This window comes from Mesoplodon mirus (assembly GCF_964341445.2).
Source record: "Mesoplodon mirus genome assembly, chromosome: 7".
NCBI lineage: Eukaryota > Metazoa > Chordata > Mammalia > Artiodactyla > Ziphiidae > Mesoplodon > Mesoplodon mirus.
Window position 1 is genome coordinate 93,395,366 of NC_138983.1, and position 25,296 is coordinate 93,420,661.

Genomic DNA, 25,296 nt, shown 5'->3' on the forward strand with positions numbered 1-25,296 from the left:
AAGGATATTGCAGAAATGACACAGTTTGATTCCTGAGGTTAGATCCTAAAAGACATTGCAGCTTCTGCCTCACTCTCTAGGACCACTTGTCTGGAGGAGCTGGCAGCTTGAGGATACTGAAGCAACATATGGAGAGGTCCGCTTAGTGAAGAACTGAGGCCTCTTACCAAAAGCCATGGGAGTGAACCATCCTAGAGGTGGGTCCTCCAGCCCCAGACAAGCCTCCAGAGGACCACAGCCCAGCCACCACCATTACTGCCACCTCATGGACAAGCCTGAGCAAGAATCCCCCAGCTAAGCCATTCCCAACTTCCTGACTCAGAGAAGCTATGAGATAATAAATGTTTACTGTTGTTTTAGGCCATTACATCCTGCAGTAATTTGTTATGCAACAATAAGTAGCAAATACAGGTTTGGGCACCAGGAGTGGTGGAAAATTTAACAAAAACCCTAAAATGTGGAGTGGTTTGGGATGGAACAGTGGCCAGAAGCTGGAGGACTTTGGCCAAGACTCTTTGAGAAAGCCTGAAGAGTCTTAGTAGAAGCCCGATGGCCTTTGAGGAGGCCGTGAGGGAAGGGTTCCAGGAAAGTGAGGAAAATGTTACTGGGGTTAAGGGATCCTTGTTAGGTGGTGGCAGAAGGTTTCCTAACACGTTGCCTGTGGTCATGAGGAAGGTAGAAAATGTTTGTGATGAGGCTGAGTGGTCAAGCTAAAGAGAGTCCCAGACAGAGTCTTGGAAGGTGCTGCCTGGTTACTTCTTGCTAATTATAGTGAAATGTGAGGGGGAGAGACAGTTAAAGGAAGGGCTGTTAAACCAGGGCAATGCTCTGGGCTTGAAAATTCCCTGCCTCTCCAGGTGGCAAATGAAATGTAAGAAACAGGTTCTGGGCAAAGATCAAATCAAGGGCACTCTCAAGAAATCACAGTCTAGAGAAGAAGCTGAGGGTGTGGTTTTAAAATCCTTTGTTAAGAATACAGGTCCAGGGCAGTGTCCAAGACAACCCTTCGATCCAAGAACTGGGCTTCTAAGAAGCTTCTGTCCTTTGTCAGTCTTTGCAGAAGCCCATGGTGGAAGGGCTTGTGACAAAAAAATCTGTGGGCGTGGGTTTTGCCTAATAGGATGAACCCCAATAAGAAGCACTGCCAACTCAGACTGACGGAGACCCACAAAAGTCAAAGAAGCGTCTGGACCCCCAAGCTTCTACAGGCAGGAAGCAGGCTATAAAACTATGCAGCCACATCCATGGGACACCTTTCATAGGAAAGGGAGGACGACTCAGAAGGTGGAACTCACGGACCAGGGGCAGAGCCAAGAGCCCTGGAAAGTCATTTCTGGGCAAGAGTTGGACTGAAGCCCAGTCAAGGAACTGCCGATATTTTCCCAGCTGGACTTCAGAACTGCTTTGGGCCAGGGACTCCTGTGTGTTTCCTGTTTTTCTTCTTTTGGAACAAGAGGAGTGTATGTAGCAGTGATGCTATGTCTGTCCCACCAATATGTGCTGGGTGTGTGAGGGACAGACCCTTTGTTCAGAGGTCTTCAGATTTCTGGAAGTAGTACTTGATGAGCTGAACGTAACGTACTACACCCATGAGCCCCATCTGTACCTGGACTTGATTTAGACGAGATTCTGGAATTTGAGCCGATGCTGTTACTGGGGTGAGATTTTGGGGGGCCTCGGGAGAGAGGAGGAGGAGTGTGAATCATTGAGGACCCGAGGGCAGGCTGTGGTAGCCAGCCTCCAAGATGACTGCTGATAATCCCCGCCTCCTGGTCTTCAGGCCTGTCTGTAGTCTTCTCCCACACTGGAGGGTGACGCCCTGTGTAACCAGCAGGATATTGCAGCAATGACAGAGCATGACTTCTGAAGCTTAGTCACAAGAGATGTTGCCATTTCCATCTTGTCCTCCAGGATCACTTGCTCAGGAGGAGCAGCTGCCTTGTCATGAGAACGCTCGAGCCACTCTCTGGGGAGGTCCATGTGGTGAGGAACCGGGGCCCCCTGCTGACAGCCATGTGAGCACGCCGTCTTGGAAGTGGATCCTCCGGCCCAGGTCAAGCCTTCAGATGACTGCAGCCTTACGAGGGACCCTGAGCCACAGCCGTCCTGCTAAGCTGCTGCCAAATTCCTGACCCACAGAAACCATATAGATGATAACACATGTTTGATTTTTGCTTTAGGCTGCTACGTTTGGGGAGAATTCGTTATGCAATCATGATAACTAATACACATTGTGTGTTCATTTTACATGAAGGAGACAAAAATGTTGAATTCTAGTTAATGGTATATGTGCTAAAGCATTTAGGGGGAGGACTACAGATGTGTGCTATTTATTTTGAAATGCATCCAAAAAATAAGATGGATTAATGCAGGACAAGAAGGATGGGTAGACAGAAATGTAATAAAGAGTACAGCAAAGTGTTAGCGGTAGAATTAGGAGGAGAGGTGTCCCTGTAAAATTCTTTTTGCTTTGCTGTAGGTTTGAAAGTTTTCACATTAAAATGCTGGGGGGAAATGGCTGAGTAATTTCTTAACTTGTGTTGTAGGTACATGAGCATTCCTTAGATGATGATGATGATGATGTAAACTGCAGAGATACCTTTCATTTGCTCCTTAGTCTGTATATTTCAGAATAATAACTATTATTTGAATGGCTGAGGGAAGTGAATAGGTGAGTGGTCCTGAGTGAGACCAGGGAAGGGTGTGGAGGCATCGAGCGACCTGGGGACTCAGAGGGGTCTGGGGCTGGGACACAGAAAACAGAGAATGGGACCTTCACACCAGTGGCCACAGAAGAAACCTGGGAATCATGCCAGGGACTAAGTCGACCCAGCTACTCTGCCAGTAAGGCTGACAAGGCCAAGAGGATGGTGACAGACAGGAAGTCTCCTCCCCAAATGCCATGAGGCCTTCTCGGGGGGAGGGGGGGAGAAGGAAACCCTGATGGCTGTGTGTCCCCAAAGTGACCAGGCTGTGAGTGACAGTCACTGAGATAACCAGCCTTAAATTTGACTGAAAAGCGTTAGATTAGATTAGATTGAATACATAACCTCTGGAGAAGTAATTTTCTCCATAAGCCTCAGTCTCCTCTTACCTGTAAAATGGTAATAAAATATTTAAAAACCTCTTAAGGCAAGAGGGATTTCAGTTACCAATATGTCTGTACATCTGAGTCGAAGTATATAAATTTAGATTCTGATACACATTCATATATATTCATATATATGTACAAACACACACACACACACACACACACACACACACTCACCACAGAGGTACTGACGTGTGCAGATGGGCAGAGCACAGTCTTGGAGGAGTTTGTACCAAAAAGTCAACAGGGAGAATTCTGGTGATAAGGGTGACAGCTTATCTTTTACTGTTTTCTAACTTTCTGCTTATCCCAATTTTTTCACATTTGATTATGTTCTACTTCAGAACCAGAGAACATAAGCAAAAGCCAGAGAAAGACAAATATCATACCATATTGCTTATATGTGGAATCTAAAAAAAGGTACAAATGAACTTATCTACAAAACAGAGATAGAGTTACAGATGTAGAAAATAAACTTATGGTTACCGGGAATAAGAGGGGGGAGGGATAAATTGGAAGAGAGGGATTGACATACACAATACTATACATAAAGGAGATAACTAAGAAGGACCTACTGGATAGCACAGGGAACTCTCCTCAACACTCTGTAATGGTCTATATGGGAAAAGAATCTAAAAAAGAGTGGATACATGTATATGTTGAACAGATTCAGTGTGCTGCATACCTGAAACTAACACAACACTGTAAATCAACTGCACCTCAATAAAAATTTTAAAAAAAAGGGGAAAGCAGAAACTGAGACCCATCCTCCTAGCAAAAGCCCCTCCCCTAAGCCGCCAAGGAAGCACCCATGAGTACCTTGCCTGATGATGGGAACGCTGTGGGCGGCTCTGTCCACCTCGAAGGAGAACATCTTCTTGCTGGCACTCATGGGCTGCCTGTGGGAGGCTGGTGGGACCATGGGGGGCTCGGGGGACCCCTGCGACCAGCTCCTCTGCACTGGCGCTGGCCAGATGCCCGGGTAGAAGGGGGTCTGTGGTGGTGAGGGTGACTGGTTCAGTTGCTGGGTGGCCCAAGGTGGCTGTGGCCTTGGCCAAGGTGCTGGGCCCCTCACCCATGGGAAGGAGACCTGCAGGGGCAGACAAGAGGGTCAGGGGAGGTTACGAGCAGCTGGGGTGGTCTTCACCTTTCTGTCCCGGCGACATAATTGCTGCCCTAGATTTCGGCGTATAAGTCACTTCTCCCAGGAAGCCCTCCCACACTCTCCCCAAATTTGGGATGGTGGTCCCCACCATGGGTCACCTTGCACACTATCGCACCACCATTTATTGGGTGCAGACTTCGTGCCAGGCACCCAGTCAAGAGATTCACATGCATTACCTCATTTAATACCCCTGATGCTTTGTGACGAGCCCGAGGCTGAGCAAGACCTAGTGACTTTCCCAGGATCACAGATTTGGCAGTGAGCGTCTGAGCTGGTACAACGCCACCTCTGAGCTCTGAGAGGCTGACAGCTTTTTTTCTACCTTGCTCAGCACCGTATCCTCAGCTCCTAGAATAAACCCTTGGCACATACACAGTAGGTCCTTAAATACTGGTTGAAAGAATGAATGAACACATCTCCGAGATTCAAGCCCAGCTCTCCAGGACACACACATCCACACTGTGTCTCCCTGGCACTCCCATTCCACTTGTTCCCCGAAGCCGAGAGCTCTGGGGTGGCAGGCACCCCAACTGGCTCGAAACCCAGCTGGCTCATTAGCCTGTGATCCTCAACATCTGCCACATCTGATTCTTGCCAGACGCTCCATAAATATCTATCGAGAGAACCTTTTTTCATCTGACCCGGCGGAAGATGTCTGTATCTACTTTCATTAGAGAGCACATCAAAATCCATCTACACCGGGAGAAGCAAATGCTGAGAGGTGCTGACACCTGGCTTTGTCTTGGTTAATGCTGTTGTGGCCGTCCCTCCCCGAGCCTAGTGGTTAAACCGTGACATCGTGAATGCTACCATTTATTGTAATTACTCACCGATTTCTCTCGATAGCCCTGAAGGGGAGGAGCTCTCCTTATTCCTAGCTTACAAATGAGGCTTGGAGAGGTTAAGGACTTCACCAAGCTCAGGTGGTGGTGGAGAGGGTGGTGGGACTGGGGTTCTGGAAAGCCCTTTCCCTCTCTGTCTCTCTCTCCCTTTTTCCGCCCCAACCCCACCCCCAGTCGCTTGGCAGAAAAAAACACACTTTTCGGGCCTCCCTGGTGGCGCAGTGGTTGAGAGTCCGCCTGCCGATGCAGGGGATACGGGTTCGTGCCCCGGTCTGGGAGGATCCCATATGCCGCGGAGCGGCTGGGCCCGTGAGCCATGGCCGCTGGGCCTGCGCATCCGGAGCCTGTGCTCCGCAACGGGAGAGGCCACAACAGTGAGAGGCCCGCATACCGCAAAAAAAAAAGAAAAAAAAAAAAACAAAAAAAAAAACACACTTTTCAAGGAAGAAGCTAAGTTCAAAGGTTTGCCGCCTGTGGCGGTCACGTTTCTCTTTCTGCAGACTGCAGACACATAATGAGAAACAGGACAGAATGCTTCCGAAATAGGAGCACTGGCAGACAGAACTTCCTATAGCTCCAGCTGGATTGTATTCAAGAGGAAGGTTCTCCACTCACTCAGGTTCCCAAACCAGTCTTTTAGCTACAGTCTTTCCCAGCCAAGTCAAGAATCCGATGAATTCCCCTGAAGACTTTTTTGGAGTCAGAGAGAACACTGTTCGGGAAAATCAAACTCCAATTGCCTGGCGACACCTGGCCCAGCATTTATGATGACACTGGCCCCGTTGAAACCTGTTTCAGGAACGGACTTGGCAGTGTTCCAGAACTCTGTTACCTTATGTGAAGATTCGAATTTCTCTCCACGGTGGGCACCTCGGTCTCCACCTAAGCTTTCTTCCTTTCTCTCCTTTTAGAAGCTGAGGTGTCCTGCTTCTGCCTTGCACTCACTTCTCCATCCATCCTATCCCTTCCCGTCCTCTCCTCTGGGGCTGTCTTGCCTCAATCATTCCTACAACCTTTCCTCATCGATTTAATAAAGATTTATCGAATGAAAGGGCTGAAGGTGGGAAGGGGGAAATTTGAATATGTTTTACCCCCGCCTGATAGAAAACAAATCGAGAGACCACGGGTAGTGTGGAGGAATTCCCTTTTGTGCTGGGATGCTCAGGTAGATGTGCCTCACTGCCCACTAACTGCCAGGGTGCTAAAGGGAGTGCTCATATCTCATGCCTCAAGTGATCCACTGCCGTAGTGGACAGGCCGCAATCCACCTGGCTCTTCTGGAAATTCCAGGAATCTCCCTCCCAATCTGTCGGCCCATTGCTGTGGGTGGGGCTAAGCAATCAACCAATCACACTCCCTGGACATACTGATTGGTTCAGTGGTGGGGCAAGTGATCCAATCAGAGCCAAGGAGACCCAAGAAGACTTGGCTGGACACCAGGATCTGGAGTGACCTGGTGGGACTTCACAATGCAGCCAGCATGAGGGAGTGGAGCCCAGACATGGAGAGAGGGAAGCTGTTTATTTATTTTTCAAATTGTGGTAAATAACCTGCAACATAAAATTTATCATCTTAGCCATTTTAAAGTATACAGTTCAGTGGTGTTAAGTATTTTCACATTTCTGTGAGATGGATCTCCAGAACTTTTTCGTCTTGCAAAACGTAAACTCTATTAACCATTAGACAACAACTCCCCATTCCCTCCGCCACCCAGCCCGTGGTGACCAACATTCTGTCTCTATGAATTGGACTACTCTAAGTACCAAGTACCTCAAATAAGTGAAATCACATGGTACTTGTCTTTTTGTGACTGGCGTATTTCACTTAGCATAATGTCCTCAAGGTTCATCCATGTTGTAACATGTCAGAATTTCCTTCATTTTTAAGGCTAAACAATATTCCATCATACAGTTTAGAGTGTATTTTGTTTATCCATTAAGCGTCACGGGCATTTGGATGGTTTCTACCTCTTGGCTATTGTAACTATGCTGCTGTGAACATGGTGGGGAAAATAAGGAAGCTGGTTTTGAGCCTTGGCTGGGGTGCTACCCTGAAGTGCTCCATCCCTGAGGCCGGCTAGAGCTGGTTTCTGTCGCTTGCAGCACACAGAGCCCGAACGATAGGGCCCCTATGGGGGAAGGATTCAAAGATGTGTAAATGCAGCAGACTCCAAGCTCTTTGGGTTTAAAAATTAAAAAATAAAGTGTTTTTTTTTTTCTCTGAAGCGTGTTGCTTGAGGGTAGCTTTAGTTGGATGGTTAAAGTGGGTTTTCTCTAGTTTGCCGGCTTGCTCTATCACAGGGAAGGTCAAGGTTTTCTCAGAAATTGCTGATGGTAACTACAATGAAACAGGCAGGGAGAAAAGCAAACATAAGAAAAAGACTCACATTTAAAAGCCAGCTCTGGGCTGTACAGGAAGCATGGGGTCAATGTCAGTTATCAACAAGTCTGTTTTTATTATTTTTTTATTTTAGATTTAATTTTATTTATTTTTGGCGGTGTTGGGTTTTCGTTGCTACGTGCAGGCTTTCTTTAGTTGTGGCGAGCAGGGGCTACTCCTCGTTGTGGTGCATGGGCTTCTCCTTGCGGTGGCTTCTCTTGTTTCGGAGTGTGGGCTCTAGGCACATGGGCTGCAGTAGCTGGGGCACATGGGCTCAGTAGTTGTGGCTCGTGGGCTCTAGAGCGCAGGCTCAGTAGTTGTGGTGCACGGGCTGTTACTCTGCAACATGTGGGATCTTCCCGGACCAGGGCTCGAACCTGTGTCCCCTGCATTGGCAGGTGGGTTCTTATCCACGGTGTCACCGGGGAAGTCCCCAAGTCTGTTTTTAGAAACTTTAGTTTAAAAATACACACTAATGCCTTTTCTCTTTCTTTGTGTCTGTTCTCTGACCATATGGTATGTTACCATGGTTGGTTTTTTTGTTTTGTTTTTGAGATAGCATATGTGATACTCCTGATTTCTTTTCCATACTACCTTTAAAATAGCAGGTTGTCAACCACCTGGTTAACCACGACCACATCCACAGGTGAATTTATATTAGCTTTAAAAAACATGGGTCAATGATTTACTCAAGAAGTCACTATCCATTTTCTTTCAAATTATCTACTTGTTCTTTGTGTTATTTCTCCAATATCTGCTTCTAACCCTGAAAAGAGTGTAAGTTGAACGGGAGACCCTAAAAAAAATTGGAAGTAGTTTGCACATCGAGTGCCTACAGTACACATGAATTCTGCCAGGAAGCCCTGGAGCCTGCAGAGAAGGTGGAAACTTAGACCTTGCCCTTGGAGAGCTTGTTATGTGCTCTGCCATTTGTAAGTAATTGTGGACAATACAACGGCTATGAGCCACTGTGTAGAGAAGCCTCAGATGTGCCACAGACTGTGCTGGGCACTTAATGCATGTGGTCTCATCTGATCTCCAGAATAACCTTGCAGGAGGCATTTTACCCCTCATTGTGTGGATTAAGAAACTGAAGCTCAGAGAGGTTAAATGACTTGCCCAAGGTCTCACAGCCAGGAAGTGGTGACACTATTGGACTCCAATACCTGTGCTCTTAGGACTTCTAGGTTACTCGAAGTCATGATTTATTACCTGCTTTCCATACTCACAAACGGATCTTAGATGATTGGTTAGTGAATGATAGGATATTTTCCGAGTTAAAAAAAGGAAATGAACATTAGATGGTGTGAAAAACCACAAGACATCACATGGGCTACTTAGAAATGGGATTTTCTAGGAACACTGACAACTGTCTTATGGAAGTGTTATTCATCTGGTACATGCCACGCCCTGGAAGCAGCTCAGAGGACCCCAGCCTCCATCCGGGAAGACCTGTGGTATGTTTACTGCTGTACCAGAGGAGTCCTGGGGTCAGCTGGTACCCGCCCACGAGAACCGATTGTTAAATGTCCAGGAATTTTGCCAACTGGTTGATAAACACAGCCATTAGTAAGAATTAACTTACCTAAATTTACACTTAAATTATATCAGAAACAAAGGTGATACAAACTTAAAACTCACCCCTTCCTAATTATTTTACTCTATTTTATTATTACCTATGCTCTTGAGGTTATTTCACTCTACTATATGTGTCTGTTGGAAATGCTACACAGTGATGTGTTACCACACCTCTCTTTCCATCTCTGTATTCAGGGATGTGTCATTGGGAGCTTGAAGTTGACCGTGGAGGGCGTATTACACCATAGAAATCAGGAAATGCTATAAATCAGGGCTTGATTTTTAAAAATTTTATAAATAGGTTTAATAATGGTGGTTCATGTACAGTTTGATTTTGTTTCTTTGTTTGTTTTGTTGATTGCCTAGACTTAAGATGATAATGGAGAAAATGTTAACAGTGCAGATTATACAAAAGCATGTTGTGTCTTAGCCATTATGTTATGAATAGAAAAAAAAAATTGAGGAAACGTTCTTCGAGTATTTGAAAATTATTATCTGATGCAGCAACAAAGTCACTCATGTCACTGATGAACATGTGAAGTTCTAACGTCTTTCTTTTTTCACTTGTATTATTCATAAATCCAAAATATCCAAAAATACCCACGAGTGCTCAGGTTGGGAACTCTCTCATTCGTCAACTGCAATGAGAAATTGGCTATGGATACAAGAGTTCACCTAAAGTCAATGAAAGCATTCTGTGAGACTCAGCTGGCTATATAGAATTTACAAGAAAGAGTACTGCATTTCTTGTTACATGGAAAGACTGTGCTACACATTCTTTATATCAGTAAACCTTATGCTATGCATCCATGTACTTTACTTTTTCCAGAGAGCTGGTCATTAAATATTTACCAGCCAATCGTTGGCTGTGCTGGCACCCAGCAGAGTGCCTACTACTCATGGTAGGTGTTCGCTGACTGAGCTGAACAGTTGGCAAATATAGTGCAAATAAAAAGCACTTTGATTCTGGGGCTGGGATGGGGAAAATACATGATAAGCCTGGCACACCTTGTAACAGCAGAGAGTAAGGAAGTGCCCAAAATGAAAAGGTGGGGAGATGCTCAAGGACACAGCAACCAACCTGAAAGAGCTCCCAGTGGCCAAGGCTGGAAGAATTTGAGCAAAGTAATAGTTAATGAGTATTGGATTATAACTCAAAGTGTAAAATCAGTATACATGGATCCATACTGACATAGATACATTAGTGAGTAAATACATAAAGGAGGGAGAAGAGACCGGCTTCCTTACAGAAGAATTTAACATACATAGATGTGGAGCTTAATTCCCACAGTATGGAAGGGCCTGGGGGGTAGGGGTGATGGTGGCGAGCAGGCACACTGACCACAGCATGGAGGAGCCATGGACCTGGAAAGGCAGAATGGAGACTAGAAAACATGGCCAGTAGAACTCAGAAGCCAGGAGAGGGGGCTACATGGTGCCAGGACAAATGGCCTTTATCTCAACAAGTCCCGGGATGTCACCGTAACTCAGAGATGGGTAATAATTCTATGTCCCCAAGAAAAGGGTAAATCATGTACGGGGTTTCAGTGTGAGAAATCAGGGTTATACATTTAGAACACAGAACCGCCAAGTTATACATTATTTTTAGGTTTTGGAACTTAAAAGAATTAAGTCTCTTTGAGCTGTTCAGAAAAGCCATTCGTTTGGGGTTTTCCCAGCTGTGTTAAAGGAGATCTGGCCCATCTAATTTTCCCATTTTCTTGTAAATCTTCAATCTTATGGTTTTTCCTTTCCTTTCAAGTTCTAATCAGCTTCCTGGTCAGTCCATTAAATGGGAAATAGAAGCTAATGAGAAAACAGCCGGATTTTTGCAAATAGCTTTTGCTACCCCTAGACTTGGCCTGCTTCAATTCGGTCTTGCCAGATAGAGAGACGGAATGAATGAATGAATGAATGAATGATCATCAACTAAGTTCAGAGAAGGAGCAACGTAGTTCTGATTTGGTAACAAAGGGTGTGGTCTGCCAGAGGAAGCAGGACGCGGCCAGGTTCCTGGCCGGGTCCGCGTTCTGTCTCAGCAGGATGCTAAGGGTTCAGCCCGCGCTCCCGTCTCCACCTCCCCCGATGTCATCTGCATCGCCTGTAGACATCTGGTGACAACACAGCCTCAGGGGTCCTTTTGTGTGAGTGTTTGCTGCGGAGGCCGAGCCTGAGGCTGCCTGCTGCCCCGTGCCCTCCACTTCACTGGTCTCGGGAAATCGCCTTTAATATAAAACACCCAGCCTCAGGAGTTCTCATCACATCAGTAAGTCCCCACAGGACCTGTAAGAGCACAGGGTAGAGGAAATCCTATAAGCTCAGGTAGGAGATGACAAAGCTTGACAAGAAACAGGTTTTGTTCTGAAGGGCACCATGCTCTCTGGTCATTCACTCCGTTGCCGGCTCCTCAAACCCCGGTACAGTAAAGCCACATCCTCCTCAACAACGGGCCCTATTCAGAGGTCCCAGGGACATGGAAATGCCATCCTTCTTGGGGATGGACAACTAAGGCCCTGACTCTGAGCTTCTCATCACACCAGTTCACCACAGGAGAGAAATGAGCAACTCTGCTTCCTTGGAGACTGGCCTTGGACTTTTCCAATGGAAAAGTGGATTATTCGTCATTTTCCTCCCCCCACATCCCTAGTAGCAAATCCCGTTCGGAAGGCTCCACTTAGGCAATAGGAATGCTTCCTAATGTCATGGACATCTTCTTTGTTTTTGCCTCCCCCGCATCCATTTCTTCCATCTTTTGGATGGGCACCTTAATTTTTTTGCAGGGAAGACACCCTTTCCCTGACAATCCTGAGTCCATAGAATTCTGACCCTTCCACCCCACGGGTGAGACCATAACCCAGGCCTGGCCAATCAGAGCATTCCTTGCCCCTGGCCTCAGTGATTGGTTCAGGGGAAGCCACGTGATCCAAGCCACTGCCAATGAAGATGCTGGCTCTTTCCCTGGAACTGCTACTTTGTAGGATGCTGGGGCTGCTGGTGGCTACTTTCCTACAGGTGAGGCAAGAGTCTGTCTGAGATTGGGAAGCTAACAGGGAAGAAAGAGTCAGATTCCTGACCATGATTTGGGCGCCTGGATCCAGCTGGGCCTAAGCTGCAGCTTTTGGCCTTTTCAGTTCCATGAGCTTTTTTTTTTTTTTTTTTGCCTAGGCTAGTTTTAGTTGGTTTTCTGACACTTGCAAACAATCAAATTTCCTGGACAGTATGCTTACTGAGACTTTAGCATAAGCATCACTATGTACTCAGAGTGAAAGTTGTTTTAAAGGTTATGACATGCTCAAATAAAACCCACCAGACTGTCATCATGCACCAAATTTACCTTTCAACTTATAAAAGTAAAGCAGCATCTCCAGAGAAGAATGATTTAAGACCAAGGAACCAATCATAAGACAAGTAGTAAAACGCTGCTTAGAGAAACTTTGATAGATAAATAGTTCTCTAGCTACAGCAGGCTTCAGACTACAAATCCCAAATTTCTGCTTCAAAAGTGACTCAGGGAAGACATTCCATAGTTTTATTTATTTACTTTTTGGCCTCGCCGTGCACTTGTGGGATCTTAGTTACCTGACCAGAAATTGAACCCAGGCCCTCAGCAGTGAGAGCACTGAGTCCTAACCACTGGACCACCAGGGAATTCCCAACAGTCCACAGTTTTAAAAGAAAACTTTCCAGTTGAAGAAACAGGCAAAATTTGTAATATGCATCTGTTGTATATATAATATGTTAATGTCTAGTATATTTATCAGATCCATGTCAATGTAATTATATTATTACTATATTTGCAAATGCATATATATGTGTATGTATATTTAGAACCACATATTTCCAGCTCTTTTTTTTTTTTTTTTTTTTTTTTGGTGGTACGTGGGCCTCTCATTGTTGTGGCCTCTCCCGTTGCGGAGCACAGACTCCGGACGCGCAGGCCCAGCAGCCACGGCTCACGGGCCCAGCCGCTCCGCGGCATGTGGGATCTTCCCGGACCGGGGCACGAACCCGTGTCCCCTGCATTGGCAGGCAGACTCTCAACCACTGCGCCACCAGGGAAGCCCTCCAGCTCTTTTTTAAAGAGGTATTGAAAAGACTGTTCAAAGTTTAGTTTTCCAGCTTGTCTGTTTCTTCTTATTCCTCAGTAAACTTAAGCAATTAACCAGCACATTTCCTGGCACACAGTAAGGCTCAATCTGAGTGAGTTCTTTCTCCCCAGCTCCCCCCTCTATTTTAAGTTCTTCTTTTAGAAACCAAGTCAAATGAAAGAGGCAGTACTGCATAATGTTACAAGCAGAGGCTGGCAAACGTTTTCTGTAGAGCCAGACAGTAAGCATTTCCAGCCCTGTGGGCCATAGGATCTGCCCAGCTTACTCTGCCCTTGTAGCCGACAACACAGGCAATACTGAAGTGAATGGGTTGGCTGTGTTCCCAGGAAACTTTACAAAAGCAGGCGATGGCCCGCATTGGCCCTGGGCCATAACGTGCCGACCTCGGGTTAAGACCTTGGGATCCGGCGTCACACAGACTCTGGTCCGGCTCCCGGCTCTGCTCCGTCTCTGGGACCCTGACGAGTGTGTCATTTCTGTGCCTTGTCTGTAAGACACAGGGATACTAACAGCCATTTCTTAGTCTGTGAGAAGTGGGTGAGATAGTGCACGTGAAATGCTGGGAACACTTCCTGGTCCATAATAAATGAGCATAAAACATTAGCCATCAGGTATGATCACCATCGTCAAAATAGAAGAAGAAAGGGGGCAACTGAATTTGTCCAGGAACGGCAGCAATATCCCTGGTAAAGAGTTAGTGGATGGACTTCCCTGGGGGCGCAGTGGTTAAGAATCCCCCTGCCAATGCAGGGGACAGGGATTCGAGCCCTGGTCCAGGAAGATCCCACATGCCGCGGAGCAACTAAGCCCATGGGCCACAACTACTGAGCCTGTGCTCTAGAGCCCGCGAGCCACAACAACTGAGCCCGCATGCCACAACTACTGAAGCGCATGCACCTAGAGCCCATGCTCCGCAACAAGAGAGGCCACCACAGTGAGAAACCCGCGCACTGCAATGAAGGGTAGCCCCCGCTCGCCGCAACTAGAGAAAGACCGCGCGCATCAATGAAGACCCAACACAGCCAAAAATAAATAAATAAAATAAATAAAATAATTAAAGAAAAAAAGTTAGTGGAGCCAGGGACTTCCCTGGCCGTCCAGTGGTTAAGATTCCACGCTTCCAATGCAGGGGGTGCAGGTTTGATCCCCGGTTGAGGAACTAAGATCCTGCATTGGTGCAGCCAAAAAATAAGTTAGTGGAGCCAAACAAGCAAGGAAGCCAGATAACTGAAAATGCATTTTCTTCTATTATCAGTGGCTTTCGTTTTTACCCACATAATGAATCATCCCCTGTCAGCGTGTGAAATTGCAGGTTGGACTGGGAATTGCAAGACCTTCATTAACCGCTGGGCAGTGAAGGACCTGCCTGGGCTCTCACGGCCCCACGATGCTTCGTGCTATTAGGAAAAGCCTCCAAGGGACTCAGGAGAGCTGGCTTTTAATCCTGTCTCTGGATCTATATGACTGATGCCTAACCTTGGGGAAGTCACTGAAACTCTCTGAGCCTCAGTTTATGCCATGATAGGGGTGGTCCCAGGGACCTCTATAAAAACAACTGAAGGGGGAAAGGGGACCTGGGATTAATGAATAGCTCCTTGGCAGAAATTGGAAATTGAAGCTCAGAAAGGTAAAATCAGTTGCAGCTGGCATTTCAACTTGGGTCCATCTAACTCCAAAGGCCTTGCTTTCTCGATTGTGTTCTGCAGAGCTTCCCCATTAAAGCAGCAAGGAATATTGGCCGACAGAGGGCGCTCTTCTCGCAAGACAGGACGTCATGACATTGCAGGGACAGAAGACACTATCCAGGAGCCACGTGGGAGAGTCTGGCTGGACTGGGAACAGGGCAGAGCAGGCTACAGGGAAGGCCAGACACAGGCCGTCATGGGGATGGGGGCTGCCGCCAAGGAGCTGTCAACCCCCTCATGGAACAACTCGGCACGTCATTTGTGGCGCCTGGCTTCCTTTTTCATTCTGGCCATTTCCATCCGTTTTGCCGTATTTCAGAACAGAGAAAGACATGATGGATACATACGGGTGACGTGGGTTTCCTTACTCAGCTGCCTTGTAAGAACGGCGCCACTGTGACTAGCACAGCTTGTTTCCACACCTCCTTTCCCAGAGCTCAGAAAGCACGAGTAAAGGCAACAACCAACAAAACCCACAACACGGCAGCACACCTGACTCTGGGACTTCAATTTCCCACGCCTGGTGCCAAGACTCTATGGGATTAATTAACGGTTGCTTCAGGGCATTGCAGATGGCCCTGCGGGTTTTGTCCTGCACAGTTTCAGTGGGCGCCATCCACATGGACTACGTTGTGAATGGTGACCCTGGAGTTGTGCAATATGGCAGCCCTAGGTTATACTTTGATGAGAGAGCTATAATTTACAAAGTATGGTCCTGGGGGCTTCCCTGGTGGCGCAGTGGTTGAGAGTCCACCTGCCGATGCAGGGGACACGGGTTTGTGACCCGGTCCGGGAAGATCCCACATGCCGCGGAGCGGCTGGGCATGTGAGCCTTGGCCTCTGAGCCTGCACGTCCGGAGCCTGTGTTCTGCAACGGGAGAGGCCACAACAGTGAGAGGCCCGCGACCGCAAAAAAAAAAAAAAAAAAAAAGGATGGTCCTGGGCACAACCTGCTTGCCAATGCACTTTGTCAAACAAGAGTTTTTCTTTATATTTTTCCATCTTGTATGTTATTCTATGGGTAATTTATCTGCAAATATATTTATCTGCTAGCGGGGGCAGGTCTTGGGAGGTTTCCCTGTCCAAAAGGACACTTACAAAGGAGGCATCTTGGCTGCTCCATGCTGGTTTGCTTGACTCTAAAGCTGAGGGTTATCATGTGCTTATTAGGTGCCAGACGCTGGACTAAGCAATTTACGCACTTTGCCCACTTAATACCACAGTCACTCAAGGTGGTAGGAACTATTGTTACAGGAGTGGGGACCGAGGCTCTGAGAGGTAGATGATTTGTGCACGTCCAGTATAAAAGCCGGTCAAGAGCAGGGCTGGGACGGCGCTGGAGTCAGCCTGACCTCAGGGCACGTGCTCTAACCACTGTGACATCTGCACACACATCTGGATTCCTAAGCGCCCCGCACCTCACCCCCCTCCCCCAGTAAAATGCTGTCACACCCTCCTCTATTGGTTAGGGTCACCACAACACCTGAACTAAATGCTTTCATTTGGGAACTCTTTGTCGGGAGAAGAACAGTTCTCATCATACTTAATCTGTATGATATCAGGGCAGTCCTCCGTGGAAACTCCATCCAAGGAGGAAACACAGCGCCCTCACCAGGGACCCCAAAATCAATTGGAAACAAGAATAGGCCTGAAGCAAGAGGGCCACGAATTTTTTTAGAAAAACTGGGCTTCAAAATATTTGATGAGAGATGCTCTTCAATACCTCTCCCTTTTTCCCCTCTTCCTTTCTCTTCTTTTAAACAGCCAGCAGGTTGGAGTCATCAGGAAGTGCAATTTGTAGGAAGGTGTCAGTCAGTCCACAGGCCGCCCTCACACGGACGCTGCAAAGGACCCCTCCATGAATATGAGCGTCATGGATGGAAGCTTCTCAAGCTGGGGATGCCCCGGCAGAGAGCGCTTTTGAGAAGATGGGGTTGGGGAGAGTCCTGCAAAGTTCCCTGGGCACAGGCCAGGGGAACACTTGTGCAGCTGCCTGCAGTCAACCGAGGAATGAAGCAAGGTGCAAGTGCGTGTAGGAATAAGAATTGAAAAAATCCGTGTATATTCGAGTGACCGAGAGAGTATGCTTTCCTCGGTGTGAAAACCAGTCAAGGCTACTGCTCCAGCTAGCATCAGACTAAATGGTTTTCTCCCCTCCTTTTTCCACAAGTGGGGATAGTGTTTAATTTGCACTGACAAGCTGTGTGGCCCTGGGGAAATTACTTAACCTCTCTGAGTTTCGGATTCCTTGTCTGTAAAATGGGGATCATGGGAGAACCCATCTCATAGGTTGCTATGAGCGTGAAATAAGGGAGAGCAGGTGAATTGCTTAGCACAGTGCTGTTCACGTCAGTGATTCCTCCTGCTGCTCTCCTGGTTTCTCTTCTTACAAAGCATCTTCTTCCGTCTTATCTACTCAAGGTTAGAGGTCGTCATCACTGTTTCCCACAATTATATAAGAAGCACCTTGTAAAATAAAGTCCCCATTCCATAGTTGTACACCCGTGTGCATAACAAACTTACTCAAAATGGCCAAAAGGTGGAAGCAACCCAAGTGGCCATGGATGGATGAGCAGATAAACAAAATGTGGTGAATCCATACAATGAAATATTCAACTGGAATGAACCATGAGGATATCATACTAAGTGAAATAAGATGATCGCAAAAGGACAAACAATGTAAGATTCCATTTATATGAGGAACCTAGAATAGTCCAATTCACAGACACAGCATGGTGGGAGGGGAGGAAGGAAGCAGGGGGTTTGATTTGATGGGCTTAGAGTTTCAGTTTGGGAAGATGAACAAAGTTCTGATGATGGATGGGGATGATGGCTGCACAACAGTGTGAATAGATTTAATGCCACTGTGAACTGTACACTTAAACATGGTTAAGATGGTAAATTTTATGTGTATTTTACCATAATTTTGAAAATTAAAAGTTAAAAACAAACCCCAAAATGAAATACCTCCAAGGTTTCTCCGAGGTTTGGGGTGATAGAAATGGAGGAAAGTGTTCTGAAAGCAGGTTGTGGTGATGGCTGCACAACTCCATCAATATATTCAAATTGATTGAATTGGACACTTCAAATGGGTGAAGTTTCTGTTATGTAAATTGTACTTCAGTGAAGCTGTTAAGAGCAAGCAAGCAAACAAACACATGCTGTGATCCGGAGGAAACTTTGGAGGATGAAGGAGCTGTTCACTGTCTTGATTGTGGCTATGGTTTCACAGGTGTACCCATATGTCAAAGCCCATCCACTTACAGACTTGAAACATGTGCCGTTTATGGCATGTCAATTATGTCTCAAGAAAGCTGTGTTTTAAAAAGGCAGAACAGTATTCCATATATAAACAAACTCCTTATAATATATTAAACTCCTTATAATATATTAAACAATATAATTAATTAAACAATGCCTCCTTTGGATGGAAATTTAGGTTTCAAATTTTATGCCCCTATCAATAATATTTCAATAAATATCTTTGTAGGAAAAAAAAAGAAAAAAATGCAGATATTATTTGCTGCTCCCCTATTCTTCTCCCCACAGGCAAGCCACAGAGTCAGAATTTCCCAGGGAGGGGGCCTGGGAACCTGTAATTTTACTGAACATTCCTGAAAATTTCTTGGAATCAGACATGTTGGGGCACATTGAATCAAACTTCATGAACTTGGATTTTCAGGCTTGGGAGTGTGAAATCCCCTTTTCTTTGATCCCTAAAAAATTCTGTAAGTGTTCCATACAAATGATTCTAAATTTCGGTTTCCCTCCTATTGGTGGTGCATCAGAATCATCAGGGAGCTTGTGAGAATGCATATTCCCAGGCCCTACTCCCAGGGAGGATGTGTATGGTTGCCAGATTTCGCATAAATAAAGAAATGAATAAATCAATATATAGTAAACTATAGGGTGTCCGTTAAATCTGAATTTCAGATAAACACCAAATAATTTTTTTAGCATAAGTGGTTCCTTGCAATAGTTGGGCCACACCTGTACATAACAATGATTTGTTGCTTCTCTGAAATTCAGATTTAACTGCGTGTCCTGTATTTCATCTGGGAATCCTAAGTATGAGTCCTCAGGCCTGGGGTGAAGCCCAGATCTGCACTGTGGGTCTGCTCCCCACGTGCTTCTGACGAGGGGGATCCTTAGAACCCATGTTGAGAACCCCTGATCAGGTCAACACCTTCTATGTCAGGAGCCCCTCCTCAGGGCGGCCAGTGGATCCCAGTGCATCCCACAAGTGAGCACACTTTAATGTTGGTCCAAGGAGGAAAAGGGGGCTGAGAAGCAGCAGGAGAAAACTGTCCCAGGTTTTCAAAGCCAAACGTGGTGGATGCGGTGTCACGAGCCCTGCAGCCTGAGGGACGGTGCTCATCTTCTCTGAGTGAGTATTTAAGGCTGCCTAGTGGACCCACACCCCAGGATTCTGTCTAGATTCTCTAAACTTTATTTATTTATACCCAGCCTCGTCCCCGAAAGGACTTTAAGCCTCGGAGGTCTCAGTCCATGCAGCGTTCTTGGTGCTGGGGAGTGAGGTTAACACGCCGTCTCTCTGGGACACACACGACAGGTATTAATTGTGTGCTCACCACGAATGGATATTATTCTGGGAGTTTTACAGTTAGAACCATCTCATTTAGCCCTCGAGATAAGCCTGCAAGGTCATTGCTGTCGTTGGCCCCATTTTGTAGATGAGGAAACCGAGGTTCCGAGGGGTCCAATGGCTTGTGCAAGAGCGCACCGAGTAGGCCAGTGGCAGAGCTGGGGTTCTGACCCAGGACTGTGTTGCTAACCAGCCCCCATCCTGCCTCCCTACTGAACCAGATACTTCCGGTGACTGAGCTTTGCTGGGCGAATTTTGGCTTACGTTCCGCTTAACCTGGGGCCATACCTTAGGTCCTGATCCCGGGAACATTTCTGATACGGTGTGATAACAGCTGGCAGGCCTTGAGTGTCTACTCCGGCCAGAGACTTTGACTTTTTATACATAGATACTCTCTCAACGCCCTGTACCGCTGAGAAGACCCAGACCCAGGCACGCAGAGAAGCCTGGCCGAGGTCGCAAAGCTAGGAAGTTGCAGAGCACTGATCTGCCTAAAAAGGAAGCATCCATCTCTGCATCTTCAAAAGCACACACCTGCTTTCCACCTCCCCTCGCCAAGCTTCACTTTTCAGGAAAACGCTCTCGCTCCGGGCTGGTCGCTAGGCAACCCTTGCATGTAATTCCACGAAATGCCCAGAAGAGGTCGCGAGGACTCGCTCTCCCCGGGCACCCACGCGATGGGGCTGAACTTCGCAGAATCGCGAAAGGAAGAGTGACGCGCTCCAGACGAACTCCACCTGTGGCCGTACCCGAGCCCTAGGCTGCACGGAAGGTGACACAACACGGCACCTCTGCACCCCAACCCACCCCACCCCCGCAGGGGCCTGGACTCACCGAGGCTGGGTTTTCGATGACCAGTTCGTAGGTCAGCCCTCTGGACCCAAACCTCAGGATGTCTCCGGGTAGGAGCTTCACAGCCACGTTCTGAATGTGGCACTCATTGACGAACGTGCCGTTGCAGGAATTGAAGTCGTGGAGAACAAAGCTGCTTTCGGCCTCATTATATTCAATGAGTGCGTGATGGTTGTCGACGTCTGCAGACTGAAATGCAGAAGGGGGACAGTCAGAGCCAGGAATAACAGGAATAACAAGGAATAACTAGTGCCGCTGACACTGGGGGCCCCAATGTGCTAACCACTTCATCTGGCTGGACGGTCACTGCAATCCTCATTTTAAGAGGAGGATGCTGAGGGTCAGAGAGGTTAAGTGACTTGCCTAAGGCCACACAGCTAGTGAGTGGAGGGTCACCAGACCCTGACAGCAGACCCAGAATAGATGCCCAGTTTTGGGGTAGGGCGTCAGGCAACACAGAGGCAAGAGGTAACTCGGGGGGAATTGGCCAGGAATTGGCCACTTGATAGTTCTCTGATCCCATGCCAGTATCCTTTTGGTTGTCCCGAGTGGCAAGACAGCAGAAATGGCCCAACACAAACCAGAAAGGTCAGTTGGCAAGTGACAACTGTCCATTTACTGCAAGTGTTAAAGTGAAGGGGAGGTTTTGTAATAATTGTTGTTTGTTCTATTCATTTTTAAAATAACATGTTTTTTGTAATAATGCAGAAAATGAGAACTAGAGAAAAACACAAAGAAGACATTAAAATCACTTAGACTCCCGTCCCCCAGAGGCAGGCACCGAGAACACGGTGGTTCACATCCTTCCAGTCTTTTCTCTATGCTTACAATCTTTTTAAAAAGTTTAAACACAATTGAGCTCACACCACAAAACATAGTTTTATAACTACCTTTTAAAAGCCTTGGTGTACAATGAAGGTTTTTCCCATGTGTTTAATTATTACTGTTGCTTCTTAAAAGCTAATCAGAATTTATCTAACCAAAGATGATCTATTTTTCAATAGGGGCCCTGGTGTGACCACATTTCCCTCAAAAGAGAGAGACCCCAGACAGTGATTTGTCAGTGGCGTCAGAAACCTCCTGTGTAACCACTTTAATAAGAAGAATGAGTAAAACTCGGCACCAAGGAGGAAATATCACAACCCCCCTCGCCCCGGCGCCCTAGACTATGGGCTGCAGGGCACGTGCGAAGTCCTCTGTCTTCTCAGGACACTGCCTATGAGCCATCCACTCCAGCCTGAGACTTTGCAACTATTTTATAAGTCACTCTTCTCAGAGTGCCTCATCCAACTTTCATAGAGAGTACTTGGACTTAGAAATCTATACTGATGTCCCACAATATAATTATAACCAATAGCTTATATTAATAATAGCTTATAGTATATGAATAGATAATAATATAACTGCATATATTAGTAGAATATATTAATGACACATTATGTGTAATTACACAAATGCCAGGAAATTTGCTAAGTGCTTTACTGCATTATCCCGTTTCATCTTCACAATAATTCAAAGGGATAGTTCCTCATTTAAAAAAAATTTAATTTTTTATTGAAGTCTAGTTGATTTACAATGTTGTGTTAGTTTCAGGTGTACAGCAAAGTGATTCAGTTATACATATATATAATATCTATTCTTTTTCAGATTCTTTTCTATCACAGGTTACTGCAAGATATTGAATATAGTTCCCTGTGCTGTACAGTAGGTCCGATAGTTACTCATTTCTTAGATGAGGAAACTGAGGCATAGAACGATTAAGTGTGCCCACAGTCAGCCACTTTGACTCGCTTGGCTTGTTCCCAGGTTTGCCTGATTCAAATGACTGTGCCTTTACCCACTTTTCAAATTCCTACCAAACACTTTGGCACTTAAAATACTGAAACACAAGAAGAAAGCAGGAGTAGCTCTATTAATTTCAGGCAGATCCAACTTCAGAGGAAGGAAAGTTATCAGGGATAAAGAGAGGCGATACATAGTGATAAAGGGGTCGATTCTCCAAGCAGACATAACAGTCCTTCATTGTATGTACCCAACAATAGAGCATCAAAGTATGGAAGGCAGGGCCTCCCTGGTGGCGCAGTGGTTGAGAGTCCGCCTGCCGATGCAGGGGATACGGGTTCGTGCCCCGGTCTGGGAGGATCCCATATGCCGCGGAGCGGCTGGGCCCGTGAGCCATGGCCGCTGGGCCTGCGCATCCGGAGCCTGTGCTCCGCAACGGGGGAGGCCACAACAGTGAGAGGCCCGCATACCGCAAAAAAAAAAAAAAAAAAAAAAAAAAAAAAAGTATGGAAGGCAAAAACTGATAGGACTGCAAGGAGAAGCAGATGAATCCATCATGGTAGCTGGAGACCTCAACAGCCCTCTGTCAGTGACGGGCAGACCCACCAGGCAGAAAATTAGTAAGAATGAAGTTGAACTGAACAGCACTACCATCATCTGGATCTAACTGGCAACCACACAGCTTCATCCCACAGCAACAAAACACACATCCTTCTCAAGCTCCCATGGAACATTCATGAAGCAGACCACATTCCAGGCCACAAAATATACCTCAACAAATGTAAAAGAATAGAAATTATGCAAAGTACGTTTTCAGAACACAATGGAATTAGGCTAGAAACCAATACCAGAAAGACAGCTGGAAAATACCCAAATATTTTCAGATTAAACAACACACCTCTAAATAACAGATGGGTCAAGGAGGGAGTCTCATGGGAAATAAAAATTTATCTTGAGCTAAATGAAAATGAAAATACAACCTATGAAAATTTGCAAGATGCAGTGAAAGCAGTGCTTGGAGGGAAGTTTATGGCATTGAAGGCATACATTTGAAAAGACCTAAGCTTCCACCTTATGAAACTAGAGAAAGAAGAGCAATATAAGCCTACCACAAGCACAAGAAAAGAAGCAATGAATGAAATAAAAAGCAGGAAAACAAGAGAGAAAAGTCAGCAAAATAAAGAGCTGTTTGGTTTTTTTTTTTTTGTAAAGATCAATAAAATTGACAAACCTCTAGCAGGATAACCAAGAAAAAAAGAGAGAAGATACAAATTACTCAGATCAGAAATGAAAGCGATGGCATCACTACTGATCTCATGGACACTGAAGGGATAATAAAGGAATATTATGAATAATTCTATGCCCACAGATTTTATAAGTTAATGAAGTGGACCATTTCCTTGAAAGACACAATCTACTGAAACTCACACAAGGAGAAATAAATACTCTGAATAGACTCATATCTAGTAAAGAATTTGAATCAATAATGAATAACCTTCCAAAATGGAAAGCACCAGGCCTGGATGGGTTCACTGGTAAATTCTATCAAACATTAAGGAAAGAATGATATCAGTTCTCAGTAATCTCTTCCAGAAAATAGAAGAGAGAACACTTCCCAGCTCATTCTGTGAGGCCAAGCTTATTCTAATAGCAAAACCAGATAAAGATATTGCAAAACAGGAAAATTGCAGACCAATACCTCCCATGAACATAGATGCAAAATCCTCAACAAAATATTAGCAAATTGAATCCAGTGATGTATAAAAAGACTTCTACACCACAGTCAAGTGGGATTTATTCCAGGTATGCAAGGCTGGTTCAACATTTGGAAATCAATTAATGTAATCCATCACATCAACAGCGTAGAGAAGAGAAATCGCATTATCATAACAGTAGATGCAAAAAGAGCATTTGACAAAATTAAACACCATCCATGATAAACTAACAAACCACCAAACCACCACAACAACTCTTGGCAAATTAGGGATGGAGGGGAACTTCCTCAACCTGATAAAGTACATCTATAAAAACCCTAAAGCTAACGTCATATTTAGTGGTGAGAAACTAGAAACTTTCCAATTAAGATCAGGAATAAGGTGAAGATGTCCCCTTTCACCACGCATTTTCAACATTGTACTGTATGTCCTAGCTAATGCAACAAGGCAAGAAAAGAGAATAAAAGATAGATTGGGAAGGAAAAAGAAATCTTCTTTGGTGAGGTGTTTGTTCAGATCTTTTGCCCATTTTGCAGATGGCATGATTGTCTATGCAGAAAATCCCAAAGAACCGACAAAAAGCCCTCCTGGAACTAATGAGCAATTGTACCCAGGTTGCAGAATACATGATTAATATACAAAAGTCAATTGCTTTCCTATATACCAACAATGAACAAGTGGAATATGAAATTAAAAACACAACACCATTTACATTTGCACCAAAAAAAAAAAATGAAGTACTTAGGAATAAATCTAACAAAATACTTAGCTATATGAAGAGGTATATGAAGAAAACTACAAAATGTTGATGAAAGAAATCAAAGTAGTCTAAATAAATGAAGAGATATTTCATGTTTATTTGAAATTCCTTAATGATATATGATGTTTAACATCTTTTCATATGCTTATTTGACATCTGTAGATTTTCTTTGGTGAGGTGTCTGTTGAGCTCTTTTGCCCATTTTTAAGTTGGGTTGTTTGGTTTCTTATTGTTGATTTTTAAGACTCATTTATATTGTTTATTTATTTATTTTATTGAAATGTAGTCGATTTACAATGTTGTATTAATTTCTGCTGTACAGCAAAGTGATTCAGTTATACATATATATACATTCTTTTTAAAATATTCTTTTCCATTATGCTTTATCACAGGATATTGAATATAGTTCCCTGTGCTCTACAGTAGGACCTTGTTGTTTCTCCATCCTGGATGTAACAGCTCACATCTGCTAACCTCAACCTCCCACTCCATCTCTCCCTCAACCCCCTCCCCCTTGGCAACCACAGTCTGTTCTCTATATCCATGAAGACTCATTGATTTTGGATACATGCTTACAGCATCTTTCTTCATAACTGCCAAAAACTGGAAGCAACCAAGATGTCCTTTAAAAGGTAAATGGATAGACAAATTGTGGTACATCCATACAATGAAATACTAGTGATAAAAATAAATGAGTTATCAAATAACAAAAAAGACATGGAGGAATCTTAA

The 25,296-nt window shown here is 45.3% G+C and overlaps 1 protein-coding gene and 1 pseudogene across 2 annotated transcripts in view; one reads left to right on the forward strand and one right to left on the reverse strand.

The window, feature by feature from the left end:
* The window catches only part of LOC309807669 (interferon regulatory factor 6-like), a 1,069,421-nt gene that overhangs the window by 257,220 nt on the left and 786,905 nt on the right, over window positions 1-25,296 (forward strand). The gene's annotated exons all lie outside the window — the stretch shown is intronic.
* The window catches only part of LOC309808881 (forkhead-associated domain-containing protein 1-like), a 101,508-nt pseudogene that overhangs the window by 60,758 nt on the left and 15,454 nt on the right, over window positions 1-25,296 (reverse strand). Inside the window, exons 2-3 of the transcript in view lie at window positions 20,290-20,496; window positions 3,911-4,181 (exon numbers count right to left, since the gene is read on the reverse strand). The product of the transcript in view is annotated as a forkhead-associated domain-containing protein 1-like (transcript). The remainder of the gene's footprint in view (window positions 1-3,910; window positions 4,182-20,289; window positions 20,497-25,296) is intronic.